Raw genomic sequence first — 24,621 nt, 5'->3', positions numbered from 1 at the left:
GTTCTTTGAGCACAACCTGTTTGTTACTAACTTCATCTCATAGTTCGCGCACTCACCATTACTCTGGCTTGTTTGTAATGAGCCAAGAATCCACAATACATGAGAGTACAGAAACAACTGCATTTTGAAGTTTTGACTTCAGAAACACAAACAACTCAGCACCAGTGAGTTCTGTGTATCTATCTAGTCCCGCAGGGACTCAGGACTCTTTCCCTTCTGATGGTGTCCCGGAACCTCCTGCCAGAGCTCTCCTCTCCTCTCAGGACCCGTCTTCTCATATAGTGAACGGCTTCTCCCTCTGCAGCATTGACTTCTGTCTTCAGATCATTGTCTGCTCTTATTGCCTTTTCCCCAAGGTTGAGAGAAAATAAATATTTCATTGTATCAGGACCTGTCTTGTATGCTGGAGACATACTAATCCCATGTAATTGCTTTGGATTTAGTGCCATTCAGTCTGGAGAAACAGATCAGGACTTACTTGCTTTCCCTTTTGCTCTTTTCCTCACTCCCTTCTTCATCCCTCTCTTCCTCTCTCTGTCCTTCAACGTTCCAAATGCTGGGGCAGTCAACATTTTAGCTGACTGTTGGTGTTACTTGGGTGGTTCACATATGTGTGTGATGTGTCATATATGTATATTACATCATTTGTATGTCATATATATACATCATATACATCATATACGTCATATGTATATATGGGTAGATATAGATATGAATATATCTAACACTGAACTCAACACTTAGCACTTAGGGATGTCTGGCTTTGTTCATACACAGAGTGGTGGAAATAGGGCTGCCCAAGTGGGTTCTGTCATGACTGAGCTTGGTAAGGCATGTGAAATCCTTGTGATGGTGTTTGAGTGCTGTTACAGCAATGAAATAGGAAAGTGATTCCTTTATTAAGTTCTCATTAAACCTGCATTGAGCAGTCCCTGTGCCAGGCTCTGGAGTGGGTGTTGGGGAACAGATGTGAACACATTAAAATCCTTCCTTGGTGAGCTTACTCTCCTATTTTTGTTGGAGCAGTTAAGGGGTCAAGCTTGCTTTGCTATTTTAAACATATTCACTTACCAAAAATTCTTTGGATTTTCATACACTATCTACCATAAAACTAAAAATAACTTTCTGGAGCTAAGGAAAGACAAGTTGGTTGAAGCTAGAAAGAAATATATTAGTTGATAGAATTTGGACATCTAGCCCACATCCAAAATTCTTTCTGAGCATGAATTTATCACTTCTTGGCCATTTTGTTAAGATCAGGTATAGTATTTGAAATATAACTTTTACCTATTAAATCACACTGAAAGTTTGCTAAGAGAACAATGAGGAAGAGCAAGTATACTCCATATTTGATGCACATTTCATTGTCACTCCTAACAGTCTAATCAGCCAAGAGGGGACAATGTCAGCAGTGTTTATCTTTTCAATTAGCCTATCTACTTTCTGGTCTCTTATGGCTTGGATATGATAATAATGGGGGCTTACAGAAGAAGTGCACAGTCTGTGGAGAAAGGTGAATGTTCTGGGTTGCAGGACTTGATCATCCTGGTGTCTGTTGCTTAGCAGCATGCTGGAGTCTCTGTATATTCTGAGAAGTTCCTAAGGACAAATAGAGAGCTTAGCTCTGCTGAAATTAGATGATGTTTCAAAAACTAATTAAGGCACAAGTGAAAACTTTTAATATATACAGATGTGTGTATGCAAACATGTATAGATGCATATTACATACAATATATATTTAAATTATTCTGCCTTTGTTTCTATCACACTATTGCATTTTATACTATATAATTATTTCTTTCTTTTCCTCATATCTAGCAAATAATCTCTGTGAGGGAGGGCAGGGAATTTGGTTGTTAAATCCTCAGTGTGTGAATGGTTGATGGGAGAGATCTATAAATACTTCCTGGGAAAGCAATAAATGAATTGATTAATGAATGAGTGATGTCAAGTGAAAGTAGCAGTCTATGTAATTGTGTCAGAAGGTAAGAGCAGATAAACCTTTCAGTTTTTTGAGAAATGAATTCTATCTTAAAATGTTTATCATAATTTCTTATAAGAACTCCTAAAATGAAAGAAGTGCTAGAGTGATATTAATGTTGTCCCCATTGATGAAATTCTGAAGAGATTAGGCGTTGAGGTATATCAACATAGAGAGAGAAGCTGGCGTAGAAGTTGCTTCTAAGAAAAGGAGAATGAGGGAAGTATGGAGCGGGGCAGATATAGGCTGGAAAGGATCCACAAAGAGTGAGCCTTAGAGGTAGAGAGAGAGAGAGAGAGAGAGAGAGAGAGAGAGAGAGAGAGAGAGAGAGAGAGAGAGAGAGAGATGCATGGGAACCAAAACAAGAAACTTAAGACAAGAGATGCTTCTAAAGCTATTTTTCCAGGAAAAAAAACTGCAGGCCAACTCTTGGTTTTCCTTATGATATCACTAGTAAATTCTACCTAGCTTGTCTAAATTTTTGTGTTATGGGAGTTTTAGAACTGAAGTCACTGGATAGCTAGTAGATGTTTTCCAAGCACATAGGTATTTAGGTATTTTCCCCTATCTCCATGAAACAAACTCCAAGGAAACTCAGTGAGTAGAGTGCGAGATGTATAAAAGAGCCACATGTTTTGCCTGTCCATGTTTTCCTGGCTGTCTCGGTTGCAGAGGTTCTAACATAGCAGAAGACTGAAGGAAGGAGAGGACCCAGACTTACAAGGAGTACAGTTTGCCTGGATAGCTGAGTTTCAGTGCAGTTTGGCAACACCTGTTAAAATTATTTTAACCGAGCACATTAGTTTCATGGCTGGAAATAAAAGCTATAATAATTTAAGATCATATTCGTCTATCTTGCACATCTGGCAATACCATTTTACTTCACTACTTCTGTAGAGTTTATATTCTGTATGTTGCAAGAAGTTATTGGATTAAACTTGTAAAATGCCAGTTTCCTTCCTTGACTTGGTTAGCTCCCAAAGTCCTCACTGATAAATAGTCTGCTGGAGTTTGAAATATTGATGATTGCTAATCCATATCCATTCATCTGCACATTTCACTGACCTTTCAATAGAGCATACTTTTAGCTTTGTTAATATTTTTTCAGCAGGGGAAAATTGCCTACAGAAATAACACAATATGTGGGCATTCTTTCAGTCTCATAGAATTCAGAATGGATTCCATAAAATGCATATTTGAGTTATTAGCTTGTGGTTGTAACAGCTCATTTTCAAGTAAGGTGTCAAGAAAAGTCTTAATACAAATAGATATAATAATTCCCACAATCACCTGGGTTTTTTTTCAGGTCTTAAATAGACAACAACACTATGCTATTGAACTGTCTGTGGCATGAAACTGCATACAGTGATTTCTTTACCCTTAGAAGTATTGTTCCTTCACACCGTGAAAAAAAAATCCATTCTTGGTCAGTGTCGTTGGCTCTGTCACCGTTGGCTATTTTTTTCTGACTTCACATTTTCCAGACCCACTTCTGCTTTCCAGTGTTAGAGAGCTGGCTGATGTGGTATCTGTCTACCTCATTTTGATCTCTCCAGTCCCATCTATGTTACTCCTGGTGATCTTCTGACTTCCACACTGGAAGCAGTCATTTTCTCAGCCCTCACTGACTTTTGGACCTGTTTTCTGTCCTTAAGGCACAGTGTTGTAACTTAGAGTGAGAAGAGACTCAACATTTTGTGAAGGAAGGCAGTGAGGGGTTAGGTCATTGGCATAGGCTAGTATGGTAACACTAGAAGAACTGGGGTTGTCTTCACCAGAAACCCAGTGGTCCTTTCCCTTCACAAACAGTTCTTCATGTCATGATCTGTAGCACAGAGTAACTATTCACTGTGTGTCTTGTTGAACAGACTATTTGGGGGGTTATTTTACATATCAAATATTAACATTTTCAGACTCAAAATGGCAGATACTTCTAATCTGACATCTTGCCCTGCTTTTCTCACCTTTAAAAGTATTTTTGGATAATATGATATACAGATTGTGTTATTACCTGACATATGCATTTAGCTAATACAATTTTCTATGTCATATCTAAGCATCTGTTACTAAATGACCAATATTTCCAGTACTTAAAATTCATACATCTTTCCATTCAATATGTAACTACAATGAATTTATTTAATTTTTTCTTAACATTTCACTATTGCTAACAAATTAAGATTTTCACTTTAAATCACAAGTTTATATTAATTACTTAATTGAATATTTTAAACTGCAATTATAAGTAATGGTCTCTCTATAGGCCAGATTCACTCACATATAATGTAAAACATTCAATGCTTTTCAACAGCAACACTAGTTCTTTGGTTTTGATTCATTTATTTCTTCATTCAATAATTATCTACATTATCTGTGTACCAGGTAATCAATACTTAGAAAAACACTAGCAAAGAAAATGAAAATTTCTGGCTTTATGAAGCTAACGTGTTAGAGAAGAGGCAAAGTCAATGAAAAGTTAGCAAAACATGTAGTATGCAAGTTTTTGGTAAAGCTAGGAAGATAAAGGTGATAAGAGAAGGATGGGTATTATATATGGAAGAGTAGTAGAGTGATGGTTATGGATGACTCCACTTCTTTCTAGTGAAGACTTTATCAGTTAATTTATTTTTCAACAGAGAGTTGCTACCTTGTCAGTACACCTGAGGTTACATGAGGACTATGTCCCCACCAATGCATTATCTGAGCTTACAATTACTCTGTCCCCATCTCTAAAGAGAAACTGGAAGCCCTCACATCACTTCAAGGATGTTAAAGTCCTGTATATATTAACCTTGATTTAACCCTGAGAGCCATCAAATGCCTCCTTTTTCCTCCATCTTTTAAAATAATGCGGCACCAGCCAAAGTTTATTCCTGTATCCTATAAATGCTACTTCATCATACAGTGTTGTAAGTTATAGTGGTTTATGGAGAGAAAGTGGGAGGGAGGGAAGGAAAGAAAAGAAGTGCAGGCGTATACTGTTACAGTTTCAAAGACAAATTTATTTGAAAGTCAGTAATTTCCCAGAATTACCTACCACCTGCTGTGGTTAATTGGACATAGTTAATGCTGTATGTGGTTTATGACGTCTTTTGAAATTGGTGCTGGAGATGGAAGCCAGAACTTCACACATGCTGAGCACATGCTCTATCACCGAGCCACACATCCACCCTAGCACTTTTTTTTCAGAAAAATATTACTTTAATTTTGAAGGTCCTGATACATAAGTATTTGCAAATATAATGTGCTACATGATTTTTCAATACACGTGTACTATATGTTTAAGAACTCAGCTGTTTCTTGATCAAAGAACATAAAGAAAATGGTTAATTACCATATTCTGGGATTTCAACTTACACAAGAAAATGTGAAGAGGAACTGTTTATTCTGTCTAAACCACTTGATTCCTGGTCCTTTTGAATGATCTATGTAGGTATCAAGAATGTTTTCTGTTTTCTTGCTCAGAGTACTTTTAAATAAAGGAACACAATCACACCAACTTCCTGTTCTGAGGACCCACAGAGTAGCAGCCAAATGACTTGCTATTACCATAATAACCCTTTGTAACTGTCAAAACCTTTTCAATACATCTAATTGTGAGAACTTACAGTATTTTCTGGTGCTGTACTGGAGGCTGGTGGTGTTTTTACACAGATTACACAGCCAGAACTGGAAGAGAGAGAAACAATGATTAATTATAAACTTAGAAGTGAGATTCAAGCTAACTGTGTGATTTTTCTCTTTAAGATTTGGAAAAAGTGAAAATATTGTGACAATGAACTCAGTGACATATATATGATGTCCTAATTAATTTATTTGCTATGGTAATTAACTTACAGTAATGAATGGAGTGGTAAATCCGGTGTGATTTAAATGATTAAAACAGGGAATTATCTCAAAATCCAATTTCCGAAAGACTTCAAGTGAGACTAAAAAGTGTCTTTTTAGGACTTAGGAATGACCAAGTGGATTGAATAATCTGTAAGAACAAAGAATCGTATAGACCAGTATTCAATAAAGTACTAAGGGGGCTGGGAAGGTGGCTCAGTGATAGAGTGATTGCCTTGCATGCATGAGGCCCTGGGTTTGATTTTTCAGCACCACATAAGCAGAAAGAGCCGGAAGTGGCGCTGTGACTCAACTAGTAGAGTGCTAGCCTTGAGCTGAAGAGCTGAGGGGACCTTGCCTAGGCCCAGAGTTCTGGCCCCATGAATGGCAAAATAAATAAATAAATAAATAAACAAAGTACTAAGGTTATTGAGGAGTTCAACAATGGTTTCAAGAGGCACATGAGCTATTTAACCTTGCTATGTGCATTCTGTTTCTTAGAATACAGAGAAAGGAAACCAAAGTAAGACTTCACCAACATCAGGAGATTTCAATATTAAATTGTGAAACAATAATGAATCTTGACTACTTAATCCTAGTGCCTAAATAGAAATATATGCATTGCAGAATAAAAATTATGGTCACAAACATTTGTGAGCATCCTCAATGTGCAAGGCAATGTCTAGATTCTGGGGATGCAATGATGGATGGTAGAATATGTCAACACAGATAACTGAGAAATTCAGGCCTTCTCCATTTTATCTTGAGTACTGAATGAGCCAAGGATCTTGGGAAATGTCTTTTTTCTCCTAGGATTTTCCTGTAGAACTGGAAGAGTTAGTACTAGTCGCTGCACTGATTCCAGCAACTACAGACTATCTGGAACATTAAGATGATTCTAGAGCACCTGAGCCTGACTAGGAAGGTTTCCTTGGACTATCTTATCCCAGATATCTTCTGTCAGTATCACCCCTTTGGGTCAATTCTTATGAACAAGGCTGTCTCAAAGACTCTCCCATTTTTGCAGAACTTGGCAGAAGCCGTACTTTCTAGAAACCAGTCACTTAGGAGGGCAGGTAGGCATATATATTGACCTGCAAATGAGTGTTGTTACTTGGCTGGATGCACTTACAGCAAGAGCACCAGAGGCTCTGGTGAAGTATGCAGATGCTGGAGAAAGTGACACAGCATAGTGTCACTTTTCATGATGTTCAGGGACAAGCTGCCTTTTCCAGGAGTCGTGAGCTGAAGTCGTGAGCCAAGTGTCGTGGGAGTTGCACTTTTTTAGGGTGCATGAGGTGCAGATGAGTGGTTCCCCGCTCTAATAGTAGCAGAGGAGTGTTGAGGGGGTGGTTTTTGAGAGCTGGTTGAAGGTAGACAGGGAGTGAAGCTGCCATCTGGCTCGTGATGATGTTCCAGGCTTGGGTAGAGACTGTTAAAGTAGCCTTTGCTTCTAGAGTAAACTGTATGACAGACAGTAAGTCACCTTGATTGATGAAAGCTGCGGAACTCAGGATGTTAGAAGCCTTGGATTGGCTATTGGATATCATGGTCCTTCCAACTTCCAGGCTTTGGAACCTGGACAGTGGCTAAGTATGCATTGCCATATAAAACTTTAATTTCCAAAAGGTAGCTACATATGAGTAATGGCACCTCCATTTCACAGTGAGTAAATAGAGACCTAGAGAATTTAAGAAACCTATGGGCCAAGTATTCAAAACTTATGATGTGTTTATACATTCTGTGCATGAATCCCCACATATATGGTAAAGATTAAAGACACATGAACTATTGTCTTTGGATTCTCTTATGATAAGCACAGTTTTCTCTGAAAACAAACAAAAAGACAGATTCTCCTCTTTTGAGGAGTTTCCAATATAACCAATATGTATATAACAAATAGAAATGAAAAGAACATAGCAATGAAAAGGATGTTGGGAAAACACTATTAAAAGAGCACGAAGGAAACTGAACCAGGCAGATTCCAGGGTGATTGTCCTGAGACATGCCATCCAGAATTCTTTGCAGGGCTGTGCTTGGAGCCAAGTTAGTAGTTAGAAGTGGCAGGAGATACATATTTGAATGAAGCATAGGTGGATAAAGAGAGCTCAGGGAAGTTCCCTGAATAGAAGCAATGATGTAGTTGATATTTTCTGTGTGACTCCACTGAAAGAGCTGAAGGAAGTTCTTTCGATAAAAATGAACGAAGCATCATTGGATCGTCTGAGAATAAATTTGGAAAACATTTATAAAATCCGTGAAAGTGACTAATATGGAACTAGAAGACAGCAGAGCTGATTGAAGGTAGAAATGGAAGAACCTGCCATTAACAGTCTTTTCTCTGCAAAACCCAGTTCCTGGCAACTTGATTGACACTCATGTTGATTCATTCTAATTAGATAATGATAGTGATGAGGAATGTGTAATAAGAACTAAGTACTAATTCTTGATATGGAAGAGACAAACTAAAAAGAAAACTTAATCAAAAATTCAAAGTACTAAATTATTATTACAGTAATACCAGAAAGTTCTATGGGTAGAAATGGAAACTTTCTGTTGCTCAAGCTCAAGTTGCAGAGAACAGAATTCACCCATTGATTTTAAACAAGAAGGATTTGCAACAAGCCAAGCTAAATGACCTCAGACTCATTGTGTAGTAGAAGTAGTAGACTTTCATGACCAAATGCCAAAGATACTACTCTGAATTGGGGTCCCCTGCTGCTGCTGCCACAGCTGGTAACTGAGGAGCTACTAGAATTGGTGAGCCTGTAGCCATCTGAATCTGTGATGCCAAGCGGCAGTAACTCTTCTATGGGCACTGAAAAGTGGATGGGCTGCTTCTTGCATTTTGACACTGTGAAATTAGGAAGCAAACCACAGGGAGCTCAACCACAGAAAGACAGGCAAAGCCACTAATGCCTCACTAGCCTGTAACGAGAGCAGAAATGGCTATTATCTCACAAATCTCTTTAGAAGACATCTCTTTGACCAGATCAATGTGAGGTGTGGGCCTCTGGCTCTAAGAGGTTAGCTCCCAGGATGTGGTGGTCCGGGAAGATACAACGAAGAGGGAATCTCAGCTTATGTCCTGCATCAGGAAACTGGAAGAAATACACAATAATGTCTGTCTGTAGAGAAGAGATAGTTGGTGTTTCGTTCAAATAGAATAAGTTTATTTGATATTTCTATTAGACAATTTGTTTTCAAATATTCTAATCCACTGATTTGTGAATGGAAAGCAACAACTTTGAAATCAACAAGAGAAAAAGAGGACGTGAACAGAAATTTGATCAAGCCAGCTAAATAGTAAAGAAAACAAAGTCAACTAAATTGGAAATATAAAAGTGTTTTAAAAGTTTTTAAAAAGTACTATACATCATGTTTACATCAAAATATAAAAGGATTAATACCTGTGTGTAGAACAGAGATTTAAATTAGGGCCTCACCTATGCTAGGCAAGTGCTATACCACTTGAACCACTCCCTGGGTCTTTTTTTTTTAGGTATTTTCAGATCAAATCTCAAGTTTTTGCCCCATTGATATATCAACTATCTAGGTTTACAAAACATGTAATACCAAGTTAGGCTACAATAAAAATCCTTTAAGCAGCAAATATTTAGAGTTGGAAGAGTAAAAACACAGATTAAAAAACACACACAAGACAAAGAAAAGGCATAAGTAGAAATAATTTAGATTGGAAAGAAGCCATAAAGTAATAAAAAGAGGCACAGTTTGTAAAGTAGTAAGCTTGTATGGCCATCTAGCATTCTGCCACAGATAAATAACCTGAATCAATCACAGTGACACGAAGAGCTGGCCATTAATCACCTTTTATAGTGATATATTTAAATTAGTAAGTATTCAGTAAGGGCAGAGAAACCTTGAGGACTCAATGTACAAACTAATTCTATCAAGTCTCTATTTTAAAATGACAGATTCTATGTCCTTCCTTTAGTTTCCTTAACATGAAACTTAGGAAAATTAGTTGAAACTTGGATCAAATAACAGCTCAAAACTTCCAAGAGCTTTCATAGACTACATTCCATAATTATTGGCAACATGAGTAGAAATAAATATTAAAATACAATTCAAAAATTTTAACAATTTGGAAATTACAAAACATACTTGGTCCAGACATAAAATCAATCTGAGTTTTGGAACCGTGTAGAAAACAGGAGAGTACTGTAAAGTCTCTGAGACATAGAGAGATTGTAGAGAATAAAAAGTAATACTTAAGAAGATAGAAGTAAATTGCATATAGTTTGATGATGCAGATAGGTTGAGGCACACTAATAAACCAAAAGAAAAAAGCTAGTAATAAAAAGAACAATAAAAGACAAATTTAAAATGGTGGAAGCAAAGAGTTGCAAAAATAAATAGCACAAAGAAAAATAGAAGAAATCATAGATAATTTAAAATTAATTTTTGAATATACAAGCCCCTTTTAAATGTATTTCAAAAAAAGCTAGAAATGAAAAAGAAATGTTAAAATTCAGAAAAAAATAGCAGCTTAAAAAATATCATGTATACTTTTTAAAAAAAAATAAAATTTAATGTAGATCCAAGGACTGACAACGTATTTTTCTGCAAAGATCAGAGAGTAAATATTTTAGGATTTAGGGACCCCACAGTGTGTGTTTAGTGTAGTAGAGTGGAGTAGACTCTACTTTGTCAGTGTGGTATAAAAACAGCTTGTAGACATTAGAAAAGCAAATATGTGTAGTTGCATAAATATAACTCTTTTTTTAAACAGAAGTATACTGACAGCAGGTTGAATTTTGCCAAGAAACAAGCCTAAGCAGAACTCTGAACCAGAAGAAACATAACAAAATATAAACAACCAAAATTGAACCAAGGAGAATATAAAACTTCAGAAGAATTGAAAATTATATAATTGTAGTGGAATTTGAAGCCAACTGAAGGTAGTTTGAAATTGGATTTAGTATTGTTTATTCACTAAAGGGGAATAACTTGTAATGGTGGACAAAGCATTGTGATAAAAACAACTGGAAGGTATTTCCTCTGATCAGTTAGTGTGTCATAAGTCACATTCATCAAAACAGTGTGGAATTGATACCATAGATAACTGTGCACAATAGAGGGCAAAGACCTTAAATTTTGCTGCAATTTTAGTACATGAAATCCTATGGGAAAGAGGACTTATTTAATAATTGAGTGTTTGAAAAATATACAGTTTGATTTTCATCATGTACTTCATAAAATTAATTTTTTAAGTTTTTTATTGTGTGAAAATACTGTACAGAGGGGTTATAGTTACATGAACAAGGTAATGAGTACATTTCTTACCTAGTATTGTTGCCTCCTCCTTTGTTTTTCCCCTACCATTCCTTCCTTCTCCCCTTCATAACTATACTCACCCCCACCCCCTGGCCTAAATTGTAAAGTTCATTTTTGAACATAGTATCTTCTATATCTCATTGTTGCAGTGGGTCAACCTGTATCCCTATTTAAACATTTTGCTTTTTCCCTTCCCCTCCCCAAATTATACCAACATCAAATACGGTAAAAACAGGGGTTATACCATGGGGGAGGGACATACAAAGCCACAGGAAAATCACACAGTACCCTGTAAATATGTTAGAAACAATAGCAAGAAAGAAAATACCACTTGTGTTCCTATCTTGGGGTTCATTTTGCTTTACTTCATCTTATCTGGTCATATGTATATAGCTTTTGACTGGCCAATAGACACATGAAGAAATGCTCAACCTCTCTAGCCATAAAAGAAATGAAAATCAAAACAACATGGAGATTCCATCTTACCCCAGTTAGAATGGCTAAAATGAAGAACTCTAATAACAACAGATGCTGGAGGGGATGTGGAAAGAAGAGAACCCTACTGCATTGTTGGTGGGAATGTAAACTTGTTCAACCACTTTGGAAAATAGTATGGAGGTTCCTCAAAAGACTCTACATAGAGCTCCCCTATGACCCAGCAATCCCACTTTTGGGCATTTACCCAAATGATCACAAACCATACCACACTAAAGCTACCAGCACAACTATGTTTATTGCAGCATTATTCACCATAGCTAAGATATGGAACCAACACAGATGCCCCTCAGTAGATGAATGGATCAAGAAAATGTGATAAAGCCGGGCGCTGGTGGCTCACGCCTGTAATCCTAGCTACTCAGGAGGCTGAGATCTGAGGATCGCGGTTCAAAGCCAGCCCGGGCAGGAGAGACCGTGAGACTCCTATCTCCAATAAAACCACCAGAAAACCGGAAGTGGTGCTGTAGCTCAAGTTGTAGAGCGCTCGCCTTGAGCTGAAGAGCTAAGGGACAACGCCCAGGCCCAGAGTTCAAGCCCCACGACCGACAAAAAAAAAAAAAAAAAAAAGAAAATGTGATATATATATATATATATATATATATATATGTATACACACACACACACACACACACACACACACACACACACACACACACACAATGGAATTCTATGCCTCCATCAGAAAGAATGACATCACCCCATTTATTAGGAAATAGAAAGACTTGGAAAAAATTTTATTAGTGAAGTAAGCCATGCCCAAAGAAACATAGGTCCCATGGTTTCCCTTATTTACATAAAATTAATTTTAAATGAATCAAAATACTAAATATGAAAATAATGTAAGTATGAATGGAAAAATGAGATGATTGTATGTAATGTAGTTATCAAATAGCAGGGGATGCAGAGATACAAGAGAAAAAGAAAGAGATATGTTATTCTACATAAAATTTATGTCAAATCAAATTCAACAGACAGTTGCTGGGAGAAAGGTTTTCATCACATATTTAGTAGTTTTAACATCAATACAATATGAAAACACCTACTAATTTGATATACCAATAGAAAATAGGTAGAATGGGCAATTTATAGAAGAGCAAATGCAACTGTAATACAATCATCTTTTCATGATTCTTAAGTTAGGTATTCTAAGGAAATTCAGATTTCAGCAGATTTAATTCAGATTTAATGTGTAAGCAAAAACCTAAGTATAATAATTCCAATTGCTACAAAGATGGATAAAGAGAAAGGCAACATATTGCTGGCAAAAGTAGAATTGTGATTATTTGGAAAATTACTGGGCAGCATCTATTAATTTAAAGTTTTTCTCTTGGAACTTTTGAAAAACTAAAAGTATATTTTGTAAAAATACAAGCAGAAAGAGTATTCACTCTATCACTGATTATACAAAGTACATAATCCTCAGAAAAAAATCTAAAGTAGAAAATCTATCAAAAGGGCAATATGTGAAAAAGGGCAACATATGAATGCATGCAAGTTTTGACTGTAGTGAGATAGTCAGCAGCCATTGAAAAGAATGAGTTATAGCTGAGACATTTGGTACATGTATTCAATTCAAATTGATAAGTGAGAACAGCAAGATGGAGAGGGTATGTAGAAATGTACTGTTTTTGTCAAACAGTAACCAAGAAGTCCACCTGTGTATATAATTATGAACTGAGTGTATATATACACATATGCATATATACATGTATGTATACACATGTACATCTGCATATTGCCAAGAAATGAAGCATTTATAATCCTCATCCAGAACCTGTACTTTACTTCTTCAGAGAGAACATCATGCATGTAATCACTCTTTCAAATACTAGAACTGAAACCAAGGTCTTTCAGCATAAAGAAACCAAGGTCAGAGAGACAGATTCAGAGAGCATTTACACTGAAGAATCATTAATAGAGATCTTGATTGGTAAGTTTCCATTGAGAAGATGCCAGACTTATGGGATCATCTATTAAATAAGAGCCTTCCTCATTACCAAAGTACACTGTGCATTCCAACAAAGCCTTCCGTTTGGAACAAGTTCCCAATGCTGAAAAAAAGCCATGACTCAAGTGGAAACTTTACAGTGCTGCTCATCTCTGTTGAGATAAGCTCATAGACATGTTGTTAGCCAAGTGGACCGACGCCTTTGCATCCTTCAGTGGGTCTGTCTTCTTCCTGATTCTTCCTCGAATAACTGGCATGCTTAGTATCGCTGAAAGTGGCCTCACCCCTCACTCATCCTATTCATTCCCACCTCTGCATTGTTGGAAAAGAATACTGATGGCAGGTAAAAACATAGGTACTGTATTAAACCATAAAACTATCTAACAAGTGCTTCGGAATAAGCACTACCTTGTGTCATGTTAATACACCCATGCATGTATATATGTCATGACGACAGAGAAACAAAATTTCATGAAATATTATCTGCACTTACTTGTGATTTCCATTCTATTCTATATTATTATTATTATTATTATTATTATTATTATTATTGTGGCTGTGATTATTTGCACCACCACTGGGGCTTGAACTCAGGTCTCCACCTTCTGTCTCTCTCAGCTTCTTCATCTAGGTCTGGCAAACTACCAAGTTTTAGTTTTTTGTTACTTAATTAGAGATGAACATCTTGTAATTTTGTTTGTCCAGGCTGGCTCCACACTAAACTCCTCAGATCTCAGTCTACTTTATTATATTGTAAGATCCAAGCTAAATGGGGCAGTCACTTGTAATCTTCTATGAAAAACATATTCCATGATCAGATTTCCACTTGACTGACTGGATAGTTACCCACGGGATCAAATCATTCTTGGGCCCATGTTTCTTTATTTCCTACCACCAATAGGGCTAGGTTATATGGAAGACATGCTGATTGTCAAGTCTTTAAGATGGTTTTAGGTCTATAATAGGCAAAAGTATTACAATACTTCTAGAGAATTAGTTTAAACTGGAAGTAAATGGCTTTTAGGGCTATGGAATATGCCATGGTAATGTTTTTCTCTACTAGTTGGAGCTGTCATAAGAAGGCAAGTAATCTTGGTATAAATAGAAGGCATCTCAGTTTATTACACCTTTGCCCTAAGCTTTCTTGGATTCACGTTCTAACTTAGACTTTAAAATAACATGCTCAAATAGAAATTTTTCTATGCTGAAACAACAGTTGTGTATATTATTTATAATAATTACTGTACTTATTATTAATCTCCTTTTGGCTAATTGGACTCAGAAGTGTACAGAAGCACAGGAATTAAAACCTTCAGATTTTGACCTTAAAGGAAAATGATGTTATATTTAACTAGATTATGAGCAAAGAATTTCAAACAGAAGGTGGAAAATAAAACTGACCGGTAGCATCTTTTATCATGTCTAAATGAGGAAACGTTTTCAGATGTTCAGTTGAAAAGCAAGACTGTTACATCCTGTCATTAATTTTATTTTATTAATCTAACTTATTTTTTCCTGATGATTAACATCAGTTGCCTTTGATTTCATGGATTTTGTCCAAAGACAATTTATCACATGGGCAAAGAGCAGAGATGAGTCTTGGCAGGCTCTCTCTGCTTAGTACTTTTCCATGAGCTTCTTTTCCCAAAGCTCATTGTTATTTTCTGGTCACTCTGAAGTTGTTCCAAATCTGATGGTGTAGAAACTTGATTTTATTTCCTGACTCTGGAAATATTTGAAGTAAATTGAGCCATTCTGTGTTCAAGTATAGTTAATATGTATCACATAGATAAGGATATAAAGGAAAAGCAAGAGTCGCCATACCTTAACAGATGACAAAGCACAGAACAAAAAGTAAGATGTAAGAAATCAAGTTATTGGTCTTGACACTTCCTTCCTTTCTTAGAGTTCCTCCCATTGAAGTGTTGAGAAAGAACAGAAAGATACCTTTTCCTAAAATAGTTACCACTTCCATCTGTAGCTGAAGACAATCACCTCAAACTAACTGAAAGTAACAGACTAGAACTATGTTTTGATGAACTATTTTGGTCATAACTTGAACCATTTCTGCCAACTATATATTTATGGGAGGTAGGGATTAATATGCCTTTCTTTGACCAAATATAAGACAAGTGATACCAAATATTGTCCTTAGTCCTTCACTTTCTGTAATGTGTTTTCTAGGTTATTCTCTGGAAACAGTACTAAAGAAGGTAGCAAGTGATGGAAACAAATCCATCATGGGAAAGCAACATGTCTGAGAACCACCACTGTTCTGTCAGTATGTTTTTAGCAATTTTGTGCACTCAACAGATGGTCCTCCTTCTCTGGACCAAAGGAAACAATATGCGACATTCATTCTTGTACATTTTTATGTTTTGACTGCAGTGATTGCTATTCTAAGGTTTTATATGGAAACAATTTTGAGTTCAGACTACGCATTTTTCTCTTAAACTATGGTTCTTTGTTGATGTCTAGTTTGTGTTTTGGTGGTGGCTCCTTTTTCTTGCTATTTGTATTTTGTCTGGATATTTGTGTGGTTTTCTTTGTTTTGGTTTTTATTGGGTAGGGGGTAGTTTATAGGAATTGATCTCAGGATCTTTTGCACTTCTCTATTTCTTAAGCCTCTCCCACACTCTCTTCCTCTCCTCCTTTCTCTCCCTTCTCTCTTTCTTTGAATACTTTTATTATTTTTAAGTAGTGATGCAAAGGAGTTTCCATTTACCAAAGCAGTTTATGAATATACTATGCATCTTGATTAATGTCTCTCCCCTTTCAGCATTCTTACCCACCCCTTCCAACCCACCTCTTCCCTTACTTTTCTTAATTTTAGGTTAATTTTTAATTTTTAAACCACTTGCTCCTTTCTCTTTTAAGACAGGGTTTCAAGAAGTTGCCTGGGTTTGATCTTGAGATCCTCCTGCTTCTGTCCCCCTAGTAGCTGTAGTTATTAGAGTATGGCTGGCTCAAATAACGTTTTAAAAAATTCCTAATGGTATTCATAGTTTCCTTTTCTTCTGGATGATTGGCACTTGCATCTGCTTGTTGTGTTCATTGAACCTAGCTGTGCTTTTCCTTTCCTATATGAGGAGGGATCAAGTGCCCTTTTCCAAGTTCTGACAAAGTAAGTTTCAGTCCCTTTCCCTTTTCAAAGGCAGATGGTAAAGAGACACTATGTGTAAAATTAGGTGAAGAATAAAGCAATGTTAGCAAGTATGACTTGTTCAGTAGCACAGATGTTCAGGAACAATTCTATTTCCATTTGGTTGGCTTTTCACAAATGAAGTTTGTCAAAATAGAGAAACAGGCTTACGATATTGAATGTAAGATCAAACAGATGTTGGATGTGTTTCCCTATCAACTGAATAGAAAGACATGTGAGCAAGCAAAAAAGGAACGTGAGTATTTCAGAGTCCTCAGGGCCTTTAAGCTACTGTGTTTTTTTTCTTCCCTCCAGTTCATTGAACACCAACACACTTGAGATGAACATGTGTGTGTGTGTGTGTGTGTGTGTGTGTGTGTGTGTGTCTGTGAATGAATGTGTGTGTCTGTGAATGTGTCTGTGTCTCTGTGTGGCATGAACACAGAGCTTGGGTGCTGTCCTTGAGCTTTTTTGCTCCAGTCTAGTACTCTACCTCTTGAGCCACAACTCACTACTAGCTTTTTGGTAGTTAATTGGAGATCAAAGTCTCATTGGCTTCAAATCTCAGATCTCAGCCTCTTGAGTATCTTGGATTATAGGCATGAACCATGGGTGCCTGGCTCCTGACTTTTTTGTTAAAAAAAAATCCAAAGTAAATTCAACAAAAAGAAAAAGGACCCATATTTACATGGTAGAATGGCATATACTATGCTTGCTATTCCAAGATAGAATCTAAGTAGAATCATAAAAGATTTGAGCAAAATTTAAGGAAAGACTTTTATATCTCTACTACATAACTACCAGCTTTTCTGGTAGCTTCTGTAACTTGCTACTAGAGAAGAAAAACATTGTCCTCTCCTATTGTTTCCTCAGGGCCTTTGTTGTTGAATAGTAGGGGGCAGGGTGGGATTGAGGTTTGCCTTTGATTCCAAGTGGAAATTTTTATTTTCTTTATAACTTAGCTAGGCCTCAGGTTGCCAGCCATTTAGCTGTAGGAATTCAACTGTCTCCTAGTCATATGAACATCTGCCCTAAGAACTCAGCTAATGTCGGTTCCATGAAATTCTTTTGAGTCAATGGGTACCATTCAGGGTTTTGAAAATGTAGGAAACAAAAATCCCCTGACTCCTGGCATGATTTCAGTATGCCAGAGCTGGTAACTTAGACTATTACCGGGGAAGAGAAATGGTCATGCAGTTGTGGTGTGACTCAGACCTTCTTTAATGAGGCAAAACCTGCAGTGACATCACCTGGCCGCCAGGGGCTGTGCTGTTGCCAGAGAGCTCATCATCTGCTTGGGTTTGGTACAATCACCTTCATAAGGAATCTGCCAGATACCATCTTCATTTCCAAGGAACCAGGCACTGATTTTTATTCCTTGGTTTACTTGCCAGCGAGGGCTGACCCCATTTTTCTGAGTTTTGAAGAACTCAGAGAGTAGAAAAATACTTACCATGCCTCCAAACAGCAACTAAACACTTGACTCTGTCTGCTTTGGACAGGCCTGAGCCTAACCCCTGCTGTATGTACTCACCTCTCTCTCCTGGCCTTCACAGACACATGCATGCCTTATTATGAAAGCCAGGCATTCGTGCAGCCATCCCAGTGACAGCAGGCTTCATCATAGGTGTCCCACCTGATTCCTTGAAAGATTTTATGAGCATCTTTGTCTTCTGTGGCAAGTATTTAATTATATGGAGGCTGATGGAACAGCTTAGGTATGTTTGGTTGGTTCATAAAAACATTGCCAACATCTGTTGACTATTCCTTATGTATTAGACATTGTACCCAACAGTTTATGTAATTGAATTTTATTTGCTCCTCCAGATAAATATTTGAAATAGAAGTATTTCCTCAAAATGGCCAGGGTTGTTCAGTTTCTACTTGTGTTGCCAGGTCTAGCTTTCACTCGAAAGGCTGTATTAAATCGTACTGATTCTCAGCCTGGGGGGGATGAGAATTATAGCTTGGGTCTGACCCCAGTGGGGTATAGCAGAATTCTGGACTTAAACACTTTTCAAATTGCTCATTTGTGTTATTTGCAGTTCCCACCCCTCTACCTTTCTTCCCTAATCTGAGGTGCTTTCCTGGGTGAAGTTGATGCATTCCTGAGAAAGTATCTGTCCTTACTGTTGAAGATCATTGCCCTTTTCCACACCCCAGTCAGTGATCCTGATGGGGTGGGCTAGAGCTTTCAGGAAATACCTGAGAATCAGTGGGTTAAAGAATGGCTGAAAACCCCCAAGCTCTTTTCTGTGACTTCCTGCCTGAGCAACCCTCTCTGTGATCAACTAGCTTCAGGTGGCACTGCATGACTGCAGCGTGCTGGGGAAGAATGGAAAATAGATTTTCCATCTACATTTTACATGCATATAGCTTATGTAATGCATATATATTCAGGACGTCTGCATTATATGTGTATATATAGAAACATGTATATGAAAATGTGTAAGTACATGGAGAGTAACTAAATAAAACACAAGTAATGAAAATATGTACATATATATTTATGTATTTAAATATGTAAGTTAGGTAAAGATATCCACTCCCAGTGTCAGTGTTATGTTAGTTAGGTGCAAGTTGAACTACATTCCTTATGAGTACGTTTTCATGAGCCGGAGAGTTGGAGGGTTGAAGTCTTGCCCAAGTTTTGGAGATTATAGTCCAAAGGGCTTTTGTTTTTCCTGAGGTAACACTGACACTTTGATTTATAGATCACTTGTTTAGATATCATGATTCAAACAGACAGAGAAATCTGTGAAAATTTCTTTTGAAAAGAAATAAATGAAAAAAAATGCTGTTACCAGGTTTTGGGCCCTTTTGCCTGGCAAAGTCTATAGAACTCAAGTTTTAATCCTTAATTATAGAATTCATATTGAGTGTTACTATAAGTTTAAACATATGGTTTACAGTTAATTAGAAATGGCAACTGACAACAGGGAAAGATCTGGAAGAAACCCTGAGTCTACAATGTCAACATTTTATTTTATTTTATTTTTTATTCCTTTTTTTATTGTGAAAATACTGTACAGAGGGGTTACAATTACATGGGCAAGACAATGAGTACATTTCTTATCAAGCATTGTAGCCTCCTCCTTTGTTTCCCCTTCCCATCCTATCCTCCCCCTGCCTCCCCACCCAATCCTCCCGGCCCCCCCCCCCCACACCAAAGTTGTAAAGTTTGTTTTCGACGTAACGACTTGTACATCTCATTGTTGCAATGGGTCCACCTGTATCCCTATTATTTAAACAATTTGTTTTTCCCCCTCCCCTCCACAAATTATACTGACATCAAATACAGTGAAAGCAGGGGTTATACTGTGGGGGAGGGACATACAAAGCAACAAAGAAATAATCTTATAAATGTGTTAGAAACAATCATATGAAAGAAAAAAAAACGTTTGAATACATATCTTAGGGTTCATTTCCCTAACATCAACTTATCTGACCTTTTCTGCTTGACTCAGACATATAGTAGATATTGCAAATAAGGGAAACCATGGGACCTATGTTTCTTTGGGCCTGGCTTACTTCACTTAATATAATTTTTTCCAAGTCTTTCCATTTCCTAACAAATGGGGCAATGTCATTCTTTCTGATGGAGGCATAGAATTCCATTGTGTATATATACCACATTTTCTTGATCCATTCATCTACTGAGGGGCATCTGGGTTGGTTCCATATCTTACCTATAGTAAATAATGCTGCAAAACATAGTCATGCTGGTAGCTTTAGTGTGGTCTTGTTTATGAACACTTGGGTAAATGCCCAACAGTGGGATTGCTGGATCGGTCATAGGGGAGCTCTATGTGGAGTCTTTTGAGGAACCTCCATACTGCTTTCCAAAGTGGTTGAACAAGTTTACACTCCCACCAACAATGCACAATGTCAGCATTTTTGAGCTTTCTGTTTATGGGTCAATGGAAGGGCTGTTTAGAATCTCAGGAGATAGCTGGGCATGATAGTATACCAGAAATCCTCAAGAGGCTGAGGTTCCCTTAAGGCCCAGTCTTCATGACCAGCCTGTGCAACAGAGGAAGACCTCATCTCAGACAACCAAAATGAACATGTGAAACTCAACAGATGTATCTAGCACAACATTTGAACTATTATCTTGCCATAGAAATCTTTTTTCCTCTGAAATTTCCTATGGCAACTCTTTCTCAAGACCAGAACATTTGAGAGGCTTTCCCTCTCTGCTTAAGCCCTTGTCTGTTGGTCTTGCCAGGGACAGACCCCAAAGTAGGCTGAGAGCAGTAACTCAGTCGGGTGAGTTGTTGCTTATGTGGTTATCATGAGTCTCAAGCCTAGGAGACAGTGGCTTGCTGTTCTGATAAGCAGCATGTCTCTAAGCCCTAGTGTAGGGCAATGGTGAGAGTATTGCTCATATCACATACTATTGAAAGCAGGGGTCTTCAACCAGCAGTGCTTACAAATATACAGATCTTCCAAACTGACCTCCTAGTGCTTTTAAGTTTGGTTTTAAATGTATAAATCATCGTATGACTCAAATCAACAGGGAAGATAAGCCTTCTCTACTTCTCAAAGCTGCAGTTGTTTTTAAGACTCTGTTTTTACTGGACATAGTGGTGCATATTTGTAATCCCAGCACTGGGGAAGTTGAGGTAAGAGACTTACGTTTGAAGCCAGCATGAGCTACATAAGTGGGTTCCAGGCCAGCCTAACCTGCATAGTGAGATGCTGCCTCAAACAGTTCAAACAATGGCTACTTTTTATATAAAATTCAATCCTGTGTCCTAAATTCTTTTGATTCTCATAAAAAAGAAATAAGATCAAGCATAAACTTGGGTTTGTGACAGAAACATCTGGGACAGGCTCAAAATTTTATTTACTACCTCCTTATGTTAAAGTACCAATAGGGACTTGAACTCAGGACTTATGCTTGTGACCACTTGAGCCATACCTCCGTAGCCTTTCTTCTTTAGTTATTTTTTCAGCTAAGGTCTCCTACTTTTTGCCTGGGCTTACCTCAGACCATGATTCTCCTACCTATGTCTCTCAGATAGCTGGTATTACAGACATACACTACCACATCTAATCAAAATATAATAGTCTTGTTAATTTCTTTTTAAAAATTAGCATACAAGCATACATTAATATGAAAAGCTATTTCATTATTATGATTTCATAGATGAGTATATTGTACTTTCTACAAATTTACCCCCTCCATTTTATTCCACTACTTGCCATGCCTTCACCACCACCACCCCTTTGTTTACACATTGAATGGCTATTGAATTACATTTTCTGAAAGCTTAATAAAGACCACTGGCCTTTGATAGCTTGAAATAGATGCTTGTTTTATCTATCGTGATATATGTTTGTGTTTATCAGATTTCACTACAATTATACAACAAGTTTCTGTGAAAGAGAACTTCCTCTTTCCCCGTATATTTCTGTATTTGATACTAGATTATCAGCATCTACACCTTGCTCATTACCCCGGAATCTGAAGGGGCTTGTCATGATGACATGCTGTCACTCTTATCTGGCACTCAAGGCACAGAGGGAGGAGTCAGTAAGATTATTGCCCACCACCATTTAGCCAATTAGTGACAGACTCCGCCTTCGCATTCCTCCCCAGTAGTACCAGAACTGTCTCCCTATTCTTTAATGATGGGGTAGGAATAAGAAAAAGACAATGCCACAGAGCTGTCTGGTCAGTTCTGTCCTGCTGCTCACTGGGAGCATGCTGTGACTCTCCCACTGGCATCAGAAAGAGTTCCCGAACACTTTTTTAAACCATGAGGATCTGTGTTTAATTTATGTTCCTTGTTTCCTAAAATAGACAGGATGATTTGTGCTGAGGATACAGCTAGGACCCCTTTGCTCTGATCAAGCCCCTCCACATGAAGTCTCTAGACAGGTCCCTTCTCTTCTAGAAAAGGGACATTGTCTTCTGATGCCTCAAATCATGTCACTTCTAAATCTTGGTTGTTCTGTTCCCTCCATTGTCTCTCACAACCCCCACATTTCTCAGTCCACAAGCTGAGAAGTCCAAGAAATGTAGTTTCCCTTAGTGTTCTGCGTTCATTTCCGAGATCTTCTTCTAGCAGAGAGAATCGTAGGGAAATATTTTTACCCCCAGATCAACAGACAGCCCCTTCTTTCTGCCTGCCAGCCTCTAATGTGAAGACTGACATGTGGAGGGTTGAAAGGATTTAAAAACAAGTCTGCTTTTTGCATAAGGTAAAATATCATAGAAAACACTAAGCAGACACACAAACTTGGTGTTTATAAAATACCATAAAATTGTAATGTTTTCTTATGGTTGGGCCACACTTGGGAGACAAAGCCATCTTTTCAGTAATTGCTCTGAACTGAGATGTATCCCTGAAATTTATAACCTGGTAGCTAGTTATGTTTCTTGACATTTGAGTGTTTGGGTTCTGATTATCAGTAGGTTGCAAAGAGCACATAGTAGTTGATGAAGTGGCAATTCAAGTCAAAACGGAGATTGGAGCCCAGTGGATCTCAAAGTGAGGGACTTCACTCTCTGGTCTTAAGTGTCTAAAAGGTACTTAATGTTCATAACCTGGAGCAGTAGAATCACTCGGGTCTCCACAGGAAAACAAGCAAAAGAGGGAGGTAGAGTGTCACAGCACACACGTGTGGTAAAGAACTGCTCACTTGCAGAAAGTTAGGCTGCAGCAGCAGCTTCAGGTCATATGCTTAGTGCAAGCTATGAGACCTGTGGCTTTGGAGCTCTTCCTGAGCCTTTGGCTCTCAAGGCCAAGGTCTGGGCAAGGTCAGCATAGTTAAAGCACTGCCAGGAGCTAGGATTACACCCTGGGCTTCATGCCAGGGACCAGGCCTCTGTGTGAACTGGGTGTGATCTTGAGCAATCTTGATCTCTGCTTTGCTCTTTCAGAGAAACCTAAGGTCTGCTTCCTTTAGGATCAGATCTAAAGTCCATTGCCAGCGCATCCTGAATACTGCAGAGGTGTGCCCAGATGCTGTCAGCTGTGGAGAGGCTCTTACAGCCCTTTTGCCTCTTTCAAGCAGTTAGAATTTTCCCTTTCTGTCTTCTGTGTTGAGTATCTCGGGGAGTGTTGGCAGGCAGTATAGGCCAACTGGAGAAATTGAACAACTGCAAAGTTGGCTTTCATTTTCCACTCTGTGCACTAGGTGGATTTGTTTCCTAATTCTCTCTGCACACAGTGGTGCTCGGATTAATGAAGGAAAGAAAATATTTTTCCAAACTTGTAACCATGAGTGCGTGGCTAGTTTCTAAACCAGAAGAGCCAGGTCACCTGAGCACAGAAAAAGCGGGGCAACTCAGTTCCACCTCTTTCTTTCTGGAAACATCAGTCACTTTATCGATAAATTATGCCTTACTATGGTAACTACTTATGTGAACTAATGTGCATAAACCACTGGCACCATGACTGACACTTCAGGAGTGATCACTAGGGATACAGTCTGCCCCTACAGCCAAGCAAAGCTTTCTCAGTGCTGTTCACCTATGTGTAGTTTCCCTCCACAAGAGACTTTGGGTGTTGTCTGGAGACATTTCTGATGCTGACACTTGAAGAGAGGTATGGTTGATAATGGGCCAAAAGAGACCAGATATACTATAACACATCCTACGTGCATAGGACAGCCACCCATAGCAAAAAATTCTTCAGCTAAAACTGCCAGTGCAGAAGTTGAGAATAATGGTAGAGTTATCGTTGAAAGTAGTGAAGTGGCTGGGAATGAGGCTCAAGTGGTAGAGTGATAGCCTTGAGCAAAAAGAAGCTCATGGACAGTGCCCAAGCCTTGAGTTCAAGCCCCAGCACTGGGGAAAAAAAGTGGTGAAGTTATTTAGGCTCCAGTGACTCATACCTGTAATCTAGTCTACTCAGGAGGCTGAGATCTGAGGATTGTGGCTTGAAGCCAGCTCAGGCAGAAAGCTACTCAGAA

At 38.0% G+C, this 24,621-nt stretch overlaps 1 protein-coding gene across 9 annotated transcripts in view; it reads left to right on the top strand.

Moving 5' to 3' along the window:
* The window catches only part of Tpd52l1 (TPD52 like 1), an 81,470-nt gene that overhangs the window by 10,369 nt on the left and 46,480 nt on the right, over positions 1–24,621 (top strand). The window lies entirely within an intron of this gene.

This window comes from Dipodomys merriami, unplaced genomic scaffold (genome assembly GCF_024711535.1).
Source record: "Dipodomys merriami isolate MVZ:Mamm:240054 unplaced genomic scaffold, mDipMer1.0.p SCAF_8, whole genome shotgun sequence".
Lineage (NCBI taxonomy): Eukaryota > Metazoa > Chordata > Mammalia > Rodentia > Heteromyidae > Dipodomys > Dipodomys merriami.
This window is presented reverse-complemented; position numbering and strand designations above follow the sequence as displayed.